Source organism: Spermophilus citellus (genome assembly GCF_964194105.1).
Source record: "Spermophilus citellus genome assembly, chromosome: 10".
In the NCBI taxonomy this organism is placed as follows: Eukaryota; Metazoa; Chordata; class Mammalia; order Rodentia; family Sciuridae; genus Spermophilus; species Spermophilus citellus.
Window position 1 is genome coordinate 91,452,828 of NC_138197.1, and position 14,258 is coordinate 91,467,085.

The following is a 14,258-nucleotide window of genomic DNA, read 5'->3' on the forward strand; positions in this document are numbered from 1 at the left end:
AAATTTCTAGATATAGTACCATTTGGTAAATAGGTATGAAGAATTCATAGTACCTGATACATAGCATTAAATTATTCTGCAAAAGATGATATCAGAGATGAGTTGTGATCCTACAGTGGTTGACTCAGTCTTGAATCACAGTTCCTATAATACCTGGAAGGGTTCTTCGAATTTGAACCTTCATAGGAAAAAATGAAAGCTATATATAGTTTAGTATGTATTAATCAAAGTATATTTATATATGACAAACCATAAGTGAAGATAATGAGAATAACATTTTGATTCATTCTGACTAAAGAATGAGTACAAACCTCTCCTAAATGTGGCTTAGAGAAAAGTTTTGGTTGCAGTTTTCCCTCCTGAGCTTGTCCAAGTTTTGTTGATCTTTTCTGTGTGTTTCATGGCATTCCTGTTCCACATTAGAAGGCTACTTCCTTTGAACAGGACATTTCTTATTATTTGTAGAAAATTTTTAGTTTCCTTCTGCTTCCCAAACTGTGGTCCATCACAGTGTTCAAAAGAGACCGCTTTCTTCTTCTGCCTTGCTAAATCCTCTCATCTGTGTCCCACCACCCCAGCAGTGCTCTCCCTGTGCTTGGGAGGTTCTCTGTTTTGCAGGTTCTCTGTTTTGTGACTTGCCTGGTTGAGGTAGTTTTGTCTAGCATTTTGGATTTGAGCATAAATATTGAGGTACCTCATGTCATAGCATAATCACAGTCATATTTCCTTTTTATGTCACACTGCTAAAAATTCTTCTGGATCAGAACAGATCAGTTTAATTATTTAAATACTCTTATCCATAGTCATGCAGCCTATACTAGTGAATGATGAATGTTAAGTGACGACCTAATTGATTACAGCAAAACTCCTATTCTCATATAAAAGGAATCAGACGGACACTTCAATGCAGAGATTCACATCTAATAAGGAATTCAGGAGCAGCTTGCCTTAAAGGCAAGTGTGTGCTTGATGTTCTTGTCACATTGCTCCCATTCCAATCATTATAAGACTTGACACAAATAACAGTGAAAATTAAAGTCACTGTCCAGTTCAACCAAGAAATGTTTTCTCCATGTTTATAAAGGACTTACTCTGGTAATGAATCATTTGATGTCTCTGTCTTGCTTGTTTAAATTCTGGACTAGTTTAAAGTCACCCCAGAAGTTCTTTAATGTAACTCTGTTGGTTAGTTACAGTGGTTAACTGAAGAAGTTGGTTAAAGCACTGACTTATTTTGAAATGATACCTTTAAGATTTTGCCTAGCTTTGAAAACATAAATTTGTATGTATTCACCAATATTTTGATGTAGACCCACTCTTCATTTCTAGCATAGGTCCCCCGACTGAGCTCTGTGTCATCTATCTTGCACCAACCACACCCATAATTCATTGTCTCTGAGTTCTGGTTTGGCTGCTGTAAGTGGAGCAATAACCTAAAGACATGGGTAAAGCAACCCAAGTGCTGACACCTTCTACATTTTTATGATTCTTTAAAAATATTTTATGGCTGTCTCACTCACACCTAATCTGACAGCATATTTCTTAGTGACTCACCTTTATAAAATCTTTCTAGCATCCAATATAATTTTCAAAGAAGCCACACTTTTTTTTTCTTTTGCATTCATGCATCCTGGACTTACCTACTATATCATGAAATTATGTAGGTATGTAATTACAAAAACAAGTTTGAGAGGCATAAACAATGTTGGGAACAAATGTAACTTACTCTAGGCAAGCACCCAACTCATATGGTAGGAGCAAAACCAGAGTCTGCTCTGTGTTAGTGGCTTTCTCATGGTTCTGGCCTCTGTAGAAAAGCTTTTCACAGAATAGGGAGCATCATGTCATCTGGTGAGCTGGCTAAGGGAGATAGCTTGAGAGTTCTGCTTTACTTCTAAGGTCCCTATACATGTTTTAGAGAGAAATTTGATTGATACCATAATTTCAGTTAAGGCATGAAATAGATATTTTATAGACCCCATAGTCTTTTGAATTTCTGGACTATTTTACCATTTAGTTCCTGGTACTTTCTCTAATACTTCTCTTGACCTAATTCTTGGCAGTTGAGCCTTAGATGCGTCTTCCAATACACTGACTTCTCACTTTCTGCACCTCTCTCCTCCATTTACCTAGCACTCCATGCTCTGGGCAGTTATTCAACCTCAAAGTCATACCTCAATGTTGTTGTCAATTGCAACCTCCCCAAAAGCTTTGTTTCAAACAACTTCTTCCCATCATCACTAACCCAATGGTGAAGCTCCCTTCAGTAAGCACAGCGCAAAATCCCTCAACCCAATATTTTCCCTTTCTCTCACTGTGTTAGTCAGTTTTCCACCAGTATGGCCAAAAGTACCTGACAAGAACAATTTAGAGGAGGAAGAGTTTATTCTGGGCTCACAGTTTGAGAGTTTCAGTCCAAGGTCAGAAAACTCCATTGTTCTAGGCCCAAGGTATGGCAGAACATCATGGCCGAAGGGCATGGGTGGAGAAAAGCTGTTCACCTCATGGTATCCTGGAAGCAGAGGTTGGAGGAGGGAGAGGAGGGGCTAAAGGGAAGAAGCACCTTTCCTGGGCAGGCCCCCAGTGACTCCTCACCTCATCCAACCATGACCCACCAGTTACCAAGTAGTCCATTCAAGCTAGGATGGACTGATTAGGTTATAGCTTTCATAACATAACCATTTTATGTCTGCATATTCCTTCATTAACACAGGAGCTTTGGTGGGGGGACACTTCATACCTAAACTATAACACTCACTCTGCTCTTGTACCCATTGTTTGTTCTCCACCTTAAATTCCACAGCCAATCACTATGGCTTCCTTGCCCATACCCTCAAGTCTCCTGCTATTCTCTCTTGCTTTATAAATATATATTTATAAAGCAAATATATATATATATTTCCAAATATATATATATGTATTTCCAAATATATATATGTATTTCCAAATATATATGGAAATTCTAACCTTGATTAAATTTAATTACCTTCCTACTCTTGGTTATACTCATATAACAGAACCAGATTGTAGACAAATGCACACCATGTGATTGTCTCACTTTAAATTTGTGATGACTCAACTTGGGTGGGTCTTTTTGCAGTAGCCCGGCCTTATGTAATCCATTTGATTTCTATTTTCTAGATGATCATTTGATACTTCTCTGTCTCTGAATATTCACATTCCTCCCTATCCTCTCTCTTAGCTGAACTTGCTTCCTATTCCATTGAGAAAAATAAGCAACAAAGAGAAACTTTCTACAAGTTCCCATCTAACACTATTTAATTTCTAGCATTTGTTCCCAAATACTATGACTCCTTTTCTGTTTATTGATAGTACCCCTCTTTTTTCAAGTTTTCCTCTTCTGCTGGATTATTCTTATCAGCATGTGGGGGAAAAAGCATTCTCACTCCCATTTTTTTTAAAGAGGAGAGAGAGAGAGAGAGAATTTTTTAATATTTATTTTTTAGTTTTCAGCAGACACAACATCTTTGTTTGTATGTGGTGCTGAGGATCAAACCCGGGCCACACGCATGCCAGACAAGCGCGCTACCACTTGAGCCACATCCCCAGCCCTCTCACTCCCATTTAAAAAAAATAACAAGCCTCACAAACCTTTCTCTTGAATCTCATTTTCCCCTCTAGTTAATTTTCCTTTGTCTTGCTTTTCTATATAGCAAAACTTGTTAAAGAGCAATCTATAACTATTGTCCTCTTTTTCTCTTCATACTCTCTCTTAAACTCATTATAATTAAATTTGCACCTCTACCCCTCTACCAAAACATAGTAAGGTCCCTAGATGGGATCCATTGGTAATTTTCATTCTTCATCTTACTTGACATATCAATACATAATTTGGTCCAGTGGATCACTCACTTTGTACATGTTATTATTCACTAAATTTCTAGGCACCAATCTTTATAGAACTGCAACACCTCTGTTGGCTTCTACTCATCTCCTTTGCTTGTTCTTCCTAATTTCCTCAACTCTTCATTCTGAAGTATATCATGGCTTGAATTTTGTTTATTATTTTTAATCTATATTTACATCTTTGGAGATCTTAACTAATCGTATGGCTTTAAATACCATTTAAACTCTTATGACTCTTACATTTCTATTTTAGTTTAGACCTCTTTTCTATTCAATTCCTATTCAATCTCTGCTTTCAGCCCTCATGAGAAACTCAAGATTAATATATCCAAGACTAAAATCTTGATTTTTCCTCCTCCAAACTTACTCTTTCTGCAAGTTTCCTTATTTTAGAAAATATAACTTTATCCTTCAAATTGTTCAGTGTATCAGTTAGCCATTGCAACATAACAAGCCAACTCTGGCCTTAAGGGCTTACAACAGCAATCATCAGTTTTACTCACATGTCTGAGGTTGATTTGGATTTGGCTGATCTAGACTGGGGCAAGCTGGGTCCCTCTTCTTCAGGCTTCAGAGGCTTAAGTAGCTCTAAAAGCGCATATTCTTTTTGTTGGTACTGGGATTGAACTCAGGGGCACTCAACCACTGAGCCACATCCCCAGACCTATTTTGTATTTTATTTAGAGACAGGGTCTTGCTGAATTGCTTAGCGCCTCACTTTTGCTGAGGCTGGCTTTGAACTCGCAATCCTCCTGCCACAACCCCCAGAGCCGCTGGGATTACACGCGTGTGCCACCATGCCTGGTGCGTATTCTTCTTAATGCTGATGACAGAATTATAAGGGGGCAAGAAATGATATGCAAAGCCACTTCAATCTCAGTCTCAGAATGGACAGGCAGTCACTTCCACATAATCAATTATCAAAGTTAGGTCTGAGATTAAGGCTGTAGTCAAGGGGTGGGAAAACGTGCTGCCCCTAGTGGGACCATGGGAAGGGCATGGGTGCTGGTGATTATAGAGTTAGGGTTAATCCTTTGGCTGACCACACTCAGCCCAAATCCTTGATGTCACAGCTGACTTCTCTTTTTCATAATCCCTACCCTACCCGCAACACCCAATGAATTAATCCTATTGACTTTGCCTTCAAAATATATTGAAACTCTAATTGTTTCTCACTGCCTTCCCAGATACCACCCAGGTGCTAGCCTCCATCATAATCTTGTTTGGGTAGCCATAATAGACTTCTGTCTCCTTTTTGTTGCCCCCTTTTCTTTAGGATATCCCTTTAACAGGTCATCCTCTTAAAATATGTGAGAGGGTGTCATCCCCCCCCAACCCCCCAATCTTTTAAGAAACTTCTCAATTCAGAGAAAAAGCAAAAAACCCTTACACTGGCCTAAGTGGACATACACGATCTTCATCTCATCCCTTGTGTCTATTATAGCACCTTTCTCTGCCTCACGTTGCTCCAGGCCATTGCATTCCTTGATAGTCCTGGTGAATATCAAATATAGTCCTGCCTCAGGAACTTTGAACTTGCTGTTCCCTCTACCTGAAATGCTTTTGCTCCAGGTATCAGCCTGTCTTGCTCTCTCCTGCCCTCAGGTCTTCACAAAAATGCTGCCTTCCGAATGAGACTTTAATTATTCCATTTTTTTCCCCCCTTCACCCACTCCTAAATCTTGCCACCTGAGCACTCCTCACTATCCTTTCCTGACTTGTTTCTTCATAGTATTTTTGATTATCTAATATGCATCTGTTTTGTTTATCTTGTTGATATTTTCTCTTTTTTTACTGTAATATTTTATAATCTTCCAGTTAAGGTTTTTTACCTTCTCTTGTTCACTGTTGTTCCACTGGTGTCTAGAAAAATGTGTGGTTCCCAGTACACTCTTAAAAATTTTTTGAATGAAGGAATGATTGAGTAAATTTTAATTTTTCATTATTATTTAGTTTATCATGGCCATACAGATAATTTTTTTTTGTTTATTTGTAAATATTTCCCAGTACATAATCTTAGGGATGCTTTCCTTTTCTAATATTATTGATTTTTAATAGTGTTTTTACACTCAGCTATAGATTTAGGAATTATATTTTGCCAAAATTTTTATAAATTTGATATCATTGGATTGTTATTAAAATAATGAAGAACATATTTATTAAGATGACTTATTTTCAACTGAGATTTATTTTCCTTTTTTCCTCCTTCTTGTTTAATCTGTAGTATTTACTTTGGACAGCACAGAACCTTTATGATGTGTTCCTTTTTGTCAAATGACGAGTTTTGCAATTTCAGCAAAAATGGCCTTAGTTGTGGAAATAAATAACTTTAATTCTCCTTTAGGTTTGGAGATGATTAAAATTGAGAATAGGTGGGATGTTTCTTTCATGTGTTATTTCCTCAGCTTTATAATTTTATTTTCAAGCTAGTTTATTTTTCTAAGCCCTCCCTTCTTCCCTCCGCCGAGGGCAGAGTAAATCGCTTTACCTTGCAGAAACGTGCCAGCAGCATCCTGCAAAATCTTTGAGGAAGCTTATCCATTGTCATTAATTTTGGAAGATTCATGGAGCTCTGTATAAGACATAAAAAGTCAGTGCTTGGAAGCTGGTGATTATTATTTTTTATTTTTCTTTCCTTTCATATGCAAGGGGTGGGTGGGCATATTGCCTTAGTTTTAATGATAGTGATGCATGATCAGAGATAGTCATTCTTCCCCAGCTCTAATGGGAGGAAGTGTCTGCTCATCCAGAAAGATGGAGGCTCGTCTGCAGTAAGAATTATGTGTGTCTGGATGAAAGGAATTCGTTTGGGTCTCCTAGCATATATCAATAAGTTTAGTTTCCTTTGTATATCTTACAAAGTTCCTTTCATTTCTTTTACTTTATGAAAGGTGATTGAAATAGAGGTTTAAAGGAACTAAATATATTACTGCAATTCTCTGCAACTATTATGTTTTCTTCCATATGTCAGGATGAGGACAATTATCAATAAAATATATAGAATTATTATTTGGTGCTGACACACCACTTATCACACACATTTGTAAAGGCACAGGGGATATGTTGGGTTAGGTTTTCCAAGTCTTTACAAATAGCTCTTTTGATCTTGATTGTTTTCATTCATATTTAAATGCTTTTTAATTCATATTTTAATCTTCAATCTGTTTAGGGGGAAAAATCCTCATTATCCTGCTTCTTCATGTTCCACATCCCAAAGGAGGATTTTTTTTTTTTTGGCAGTCAGGCATAATCTTGTTTTTATCCCCTTGAAATGATCAAATGGTAGTTTCTCTTTACATGAAAAAAAAAGTGAACTTAAATGATGTTATTTTTAATGGCTGGCATATATTAAGAAAAATAATTTACATCCAGTATTTCCTCTTTCTTAAAATAGAAGCAATAGACCAGTGAGTGTGAGAATGAACAGTCACTTAGTATTCTCCTATTAGAAACCCTTTCCATTTGTCTCTATGACCTGATGCTTTCTGTGGGGCTCACTGATTCTTTGCCCCCATGTCTCTTCCAGAAAAGAAAAAGAAGACTCTGCCTTAAAGAAACAAATAAGAAGAAAAATGAATGGCCATATCGCCTTGGCTAAACTTTGTAGATATTTTCAAAGTTAATTTCTCCTGGAGGAAGAGCAGTCAGCAGACATTCACTTTGGAAGGTCAAAGTCTTATTTTTAGTCATTTAAAATGGAAATGTTAATAAGAAAACAATTAGAGCAAACAGTCTACAGCCCATGTGAGAATCATCAAAGTTATGAAGAAGAGGAGGCATTTAAGAGATAAACATAATTGCTGAAATTAGGTTGCAGAGAAAAAAGAAGATTAAATTGAAAATATGCTGTGGGATTTTAATCAGATCTGTTCTTTTTTACAACTTCTCAAAGCATTTCTCCCTCCAAATCAGGTAAAGGATGATCTTGCTCTTGGGTTTAGAGGGAAGTGGGTGTTTGCTGCACAGACTAGGCAGTAAGCGTTCAATTTGCCTCCCCCTTCCCACTTTGTGACTCTCTTTAGCCCAGCCACGGCTTTGGGTTGCATATCATGGGAGGGCCATGCCCACATACCCTGCTGCAGGCCCTTTTCCTTAGGTGGACACACAGAGCTTCAGTGAGAGAGAGACCAATTTGGCTTTTCTTATCCCAACAAAAAGCTTCAAAAAAAAAAAAAAAAAAAAAAAAAAAAAAAGAACCGGTTGGACCCCAGCACAGCACACCTTTTCAAAAAACTACTTAAAAACACTGGAAGAGGCAATATTGTAGAAAGAGATTTTAAGTTTCTGCTTTTTGGAGAATGTCAAGGAAAGCATTCAGTTAATCAACAGCTATTCGCTGAAGCTTATTCTGTTTTGATGCTCAGGGTTTTCACATCTGCTTTCACATGACTACACCAGGACACTGGGAGCTTGTGGAATTTCTTGTCCCATATCACTTACACTTTGCCTGTGTGAAGGTGGGGGGCCCCGGCCCCACTAGAAGAGCCAGAAAAGGAGCTGGTGGGTGAAGGCTAGTAACATTGCCTGTCTTTGAGTCCTTACCAGGTGTGAGACTTTAGTTATCCAAGGTTTCTGCCTCAGTTTCCTCATCAATAATATGAGGTAAATACTAGTCTCAACCTGAGGTTAAGTGCTGAGAAGATGTCTGACACATTGTAGCTCATGAGCTGGGAGTGGAGGAGGCTGATAATAAGAACGATTCTACTTTGCATTTAATGTAAGATGTGACTGAACTGTATAAAATTAAAGTGACTCATTAAAAAGTGCTGCAGCAGCAATGAATTTTATTCCACCCCAACACTTAGGTGTAAGATATTTCTTTTTCTTCTCTAAATCACATTTAATCTGATCTAAGCCTTCATCTCATGTTAGTGGCTGGAATTTCAATTTTGGTAATTATTAGCGTTTTCTCCTCTCAGAGTTGAATGCAGGTGCTGGGGAGGGTGGGATGGGTGGAGGGTAGATACATCTTTGGTTCAAATGGCTCTCCATTCCAATCCCAGTCGTAGAAGGGAGAGGCTGTGCTACAAGCTGAGGCTTGGGTGTTTGTGAGGCTGGGTGCCTGGGCACTCACTGATCTGTCTATATATATGGTGCAGTCATTTTTTTAGGGGTCCAGCCAACTCCTCATTTTGTGGAATTTCGTTGTTGTTGAACCTGAGGATCTTAGTCCCTTTCCTAGCTTTGGGAGAGGTTTTTGATCCAAGAATTCAACATGTTGCTTTCTCCTGTAGACCTAGCATAACCCCTTAAATGAGTTCAGACTTTTAAGGGGAAAAATCCAGAAGGATGAATAATCTTCAGGCAAATTCTTCTTTAGCTATGTAACATGAATGTTCTCAAAAAGAAGACATAATGCCTGGTGGCTGTCTTGAAGCAAGAGGTAAAATTATAGGAATAAGAAGACACGTATTCATTTTTCACCATTTTGGTTTCAACATTGGTTTTAGAGTACAGAATATGGGAGTTAATATTCTCTGGAGTTCCTTTAATACCCCTTTACACTTTCAAGAATGATCTTCTCAGTCTCTCATTGAAATCAATGCATCATGTTAAATGGCAGTCAATGCAATTTTAGTAATTTCTGGCCCATTTTATGGCCCATATATGTACTTTCATTGGCAAATGCAGCATGATTCTTCCCAGAGGAGATCTCAAATGATGGAGGTGTAATGCACACCAGCACAGGTCTTGAGGAACTCAAATACACCAAGGTAATATGGAATCTGTTAGGTTTGGCCCGAATTCTAAAATAGGTGTTTTGTTTTACAGAATTGAAATACACCTGTACTTTACTTCTGTAAAAGTTACTATAAAATAGATTTTCTTTCTTTCTTTTTTTTGGTGATACTAGGGATTGAACCCAGGGAACTCTGCCACTGAGCTATACTTTCTATCCTTTTTATTTTTTGTTTTGAGACATGGTCTCACTAAGTTGCCCAGGCTGCATTTGAACTTGCGATCCTCCTACCTCAGTCTCTGGAGTTGCTGGGACTACAGGTGTGCTCAAGCATACAAGTTTTTGTGGAATAGATTTTTTTTTTTTTTTGTGTGTGTGTGTGGAGTACCAGGGATTGAACTCAGGGGCACTCAACCACTGAGCCATACCCCCAGCCCTATTTTGTATTTTATCTAGAGAAAGGGTCTCACTGAATTGCTGAGCAACTTGCTTATGCTGAGGCTGGCTTTGAACTCATGATCTTCTTGTCTCAGCCTCCCGAGCCACTAAGATTATAGGCGTGTGCCACTGTGCCCGGCTTGTGGAATAGATTTTAAAAAGTACTGCAAACCAGGCTGTAATCATTCATGATCCTGGAATCTTTGCCTGACCTTGAAGGAATTTCTGATAATCTGTGATTCCCCATTGCAGGCTTACTGATTGCTTCTTCTCTTTCATTCTCTGGTTTTAATTGTTCATTTCTTTTGTTATCATTACTTATCCTATTTTCCCTGTTTCTTTTTCCAAGTTTTCTGTTATAGAGAAATTATTTTCCAGACCTATCAAGGACAGTCAGGAGTAAAAAGACTGTTAATTTCTATTTAGAGTTCCCCCTATCTTTTAATCCTAAAAGCTGCTTTAATTTACTATGAAGAGAATATTATATATATTTAATATGATGCCCAATTATTATCATTATTTTTCCTATCCTAAGTATCTAATTATAACTTAGGGAAGCAGCATAATTTCACAAAATATCATTCTTAGAGTTCTCATTAGAAACAATGAGATAAATTTTCTATACAACAGTATTTATGTTTTTAAACTCCTAGGCCTTAGTCTTCATTTTAAGACTAAACAGTCGTATTAAAATCAGGACTTTTAATAGTGAAAGTCCATAGATTTTTGTTTCCATTAAGAAACTACATAAACAAAAAGTCTCATTCTGTATCCATTTTTGCAGAAACATTTTTCTGGAAGTGATTAGTGTCAGTTACCATTCTTAAATACATGCGTCCTCCCCGACTCTCTATATAATACATTGTGTGTGTGTGTGTGTGTGTGTGTGTGTGTGTTTGTGTTAGCCAAGGTCAGAGTTCAAAATAAAAAGGATAAGCCCCCCAATTAGTTTCAATTTAATTCAAAGCTACAAAAATGATAAAAATAGTTTCTAGAACAATGTTCAGCAAACTATGTCCTGCGGACCACATATCGCTCACTGCCGGTTAATAGCTTTATTGGAACACAGCCATGTTCATTTGCTTCCATAATGTCTAGGGTTCCTTTTGTTCTATCATGATGGGTTTGAATAGTGACAGAGATGGCCTGGCCTGAGAAACCTAAAATACTTAGTATTTGGCTATTTGCAGAAAATGTCCACTGGCCCCTGCTATACGAGCTTACAATTAGTGTGCTGGGGGTGGAGGTGTGGAGAGTAACGGGCAAGGACATGTGGCATCTTTTTTGCTCACCTTTATTATGTTTTGCTGGATGAAGAGGCAGAGTCCTTTGTGTTTCCATTGTATCCTGTATATTCTCTTTTAGCACTTGCTGCTGTGCAATTGCAGTTGTTATTTTTTTAAATGGCTATCTTCTTACTTTTCAGCCTGCATTTGCTTAACAAACACTTTTTGAGTTCTTTATACCAGGCATTGTTCTAGGAATGGAAGATGTGGCAATAAACCGTAACAACAAATATTGTCTCTTTTCCTGGAGCCTAGGCCAAGTGTTGGAAATCCAAATACCTTCAGGGGACAGACTGGTCATGTGAAGGAGTAAAAGTAGCTCATGTGTAGGACACAGATTCACTTCCTTTGACGATTAACTGTATAGAAATAGTGTTCACTTCCTCAGAGCTTGTGCCACTTCTGGGTTTCTTAAAACGTCAGCTACTCTTGGATTTCCTTCTCTCTTCAATTTCTGATAGAGACACAGTAAAGATAAAGTTTTGTCCTAGAGAAAAGGGAATGTTAAATAACCCTCCTCTTCTCCCTCTCTTCATCCTTCCCTTCTTTTTCTGAGAGGAAGAAAGAAGCTGAAAAGCTGAAATGGATTTTATGTCAATGTTTAATTTTTTAAAAAAATTATTATCTTGTTCAAAATTTGTTCTTTTTACTTATACATGATAGTAGAATGACATATCATACATACATGAAGCATAACTTCCCATATCAGGTTATACCTGATATGGAGTTACACTGGTCGTGTATTCATACATGAACATAGGAAAGTTATGTTTGATTCATTCTACTGTCTTTCCCATCCCCACTGCATCTCCCTTCCCCCCATTTCTCCCATTCAATCTGGTGAAGCTCCACTCCTTCCTCCCCTGCCGCCTATTGTGAGTCAATCTCTGTATATCAGAGAGAACATTTGGCCTTCGGTTTTGGGGGAATTGGCTTATTTCACTTAGCACAATAGTCTCCAGTTCCATTTATTTACCAACAAATTCCATAATTTCATTCTTCTTTATGGCTGAGTAATATTCCATTGTGTATATGTACCACATTTTCTTTATCCATTCATCTGTTGATACATTCTACTGTCTTTCCCATCCCCATTGCATCTATTTTGAATTGAGCTGCTATGAACATTGATGTGGCTGTGTCACTATTCTGATTTTATGTGCTTTGAGTATACGCTAAAGAGTGGGATAACTGGGTCAAATGGTGGTTCCATTCCACATTTTCTGAGGAATAGCCGTACTGCTTTCCAGAGTGGTTGCAACAATTTACAGTCCCACCAGCAATGTATGAGTGTGCCTTTTCCCCCCACATCCTTGCAAACATTTATCGTTACTTGGATTCTTGTCAATTACCATTCTGACTAGAGTGAGATGGCATCTCAGTGTAATTTTAATTTGCATGTCTGTAACTGCTAGTGATGTTGAACATTTTTCATATATTTGTTGACCATTTGTATTTCTTCTGTGAAGTGTCTGTTCAGTTCCTTTGCCCATTTATTGATTGGGATATTTATTTTTGGGATTGTTTTTTGAGTTCTTTATATATCCTTGAGATTAATGCTCTATCTGAGGTGCAGGTAGAAACAATTTTTTTCCCATTCTGTAGGCTTTCTCTTCATGTTCTTGATTGTTTCCTTTGCTGTGAAGAAGCTTTTTAGTTTTATTACATCCCATTTATTGATTCTTGATTTTATTTCTTGTGCTTTAAGAGTTTTGTTGAGGAATTCCATTCCTAAGCTGACATGATGGAGATTTGGACCTACTTTTTCTTCTGGTAGGTACAGGGTCTCTGGTCTAATGCCTAGGTCTTTGATCCACTTAAAGTCAAGTTTTGTGCAGGGTGAGAGATAGGGGTCTAATTTCATTTTATTACATATGGATTTCCACTTTTCCCAGCACCACTTGTTGAAGAGGCTATCTTTTCTCCAATGTATGTTCATGGCACTTTTGTCTAGTATGAGATAACTGTATTTATGTAAGTTTGTCTCTGTGTCTTCTATTCTGTACCATTGGTCTTCATGTCTGTTTTGGTACCAATACCTTGCTGCTTTGCTACTATAGCCCTGTGGTATAATTTAAGGTATTGTGAAGCCTCCTGCTTCACTTTTCTTGCTGAAGACTGCTTTGGATATTCTGGGCCTCTTACTTTAACAAATGAGTTTCATGACTGCCTTTTCTATTTCAATGAAGAATGTCATTGGAACCTTAATAGGAATTGCATTAAATTTGTACAGAACTTTTGGTAGTGTGGCCATTTTGACAATATTAATTCTGTCTATCCGAGAATATGGGAGATCTTTCCATCTTCTAAAGTCTTCTTCAGTTTGTTTCTTTAGTGTTCAGTAGTTTTAATTGTAGAGATCTTTAACCTCTTTTATTAGTAGATTTCCAAATTTTTATTTCCTTTGAGGCTATCATGAATGGGATAGTTTTCCTAGTTTCTCTTTCTGTTGACTCATCACTGATATATAGGAATGCAATTGATTTATGGGTGTTAATTTTAATATCATGCTACTTTGCTGAATTCATTTATGAGTTCTAGCAGTTTTCTGGTGGAGTTCTTTGAGTCTTCTAAATAGAGAATCATGTCATGAGCAAATAGGGATAATTTGAGTTCTTCTTTTACTATTTATATCCCTTTAATTACTTTCTTCTGTCTAATTGCTCTGGCTAGAGTTTCCAGGACTCTGTTGAATAGATGTGGTGAAAGAGGGCATCCCTGTCTTGTTCTAGTTTTTAGAGGGAATGCTTTCAATGTTTCTCCATTTAGAATGATGTTGGCCTTGGGTTTAGCATGGAAAACTTTTACAATATTGAGGAATGTTCCTACTATTCCTCATTTTTCTAGTGTTGTAAAAATGAATGGATGCTATGTTTTTTTCTAATGCTTTTCTGCATCTATTGAGATAATCATGTGATTCTTGTCGTTAAGTCTATTGATGTGATAAATTATGTTTATTGATTTCCATATGTTGAACCAACCTTGCA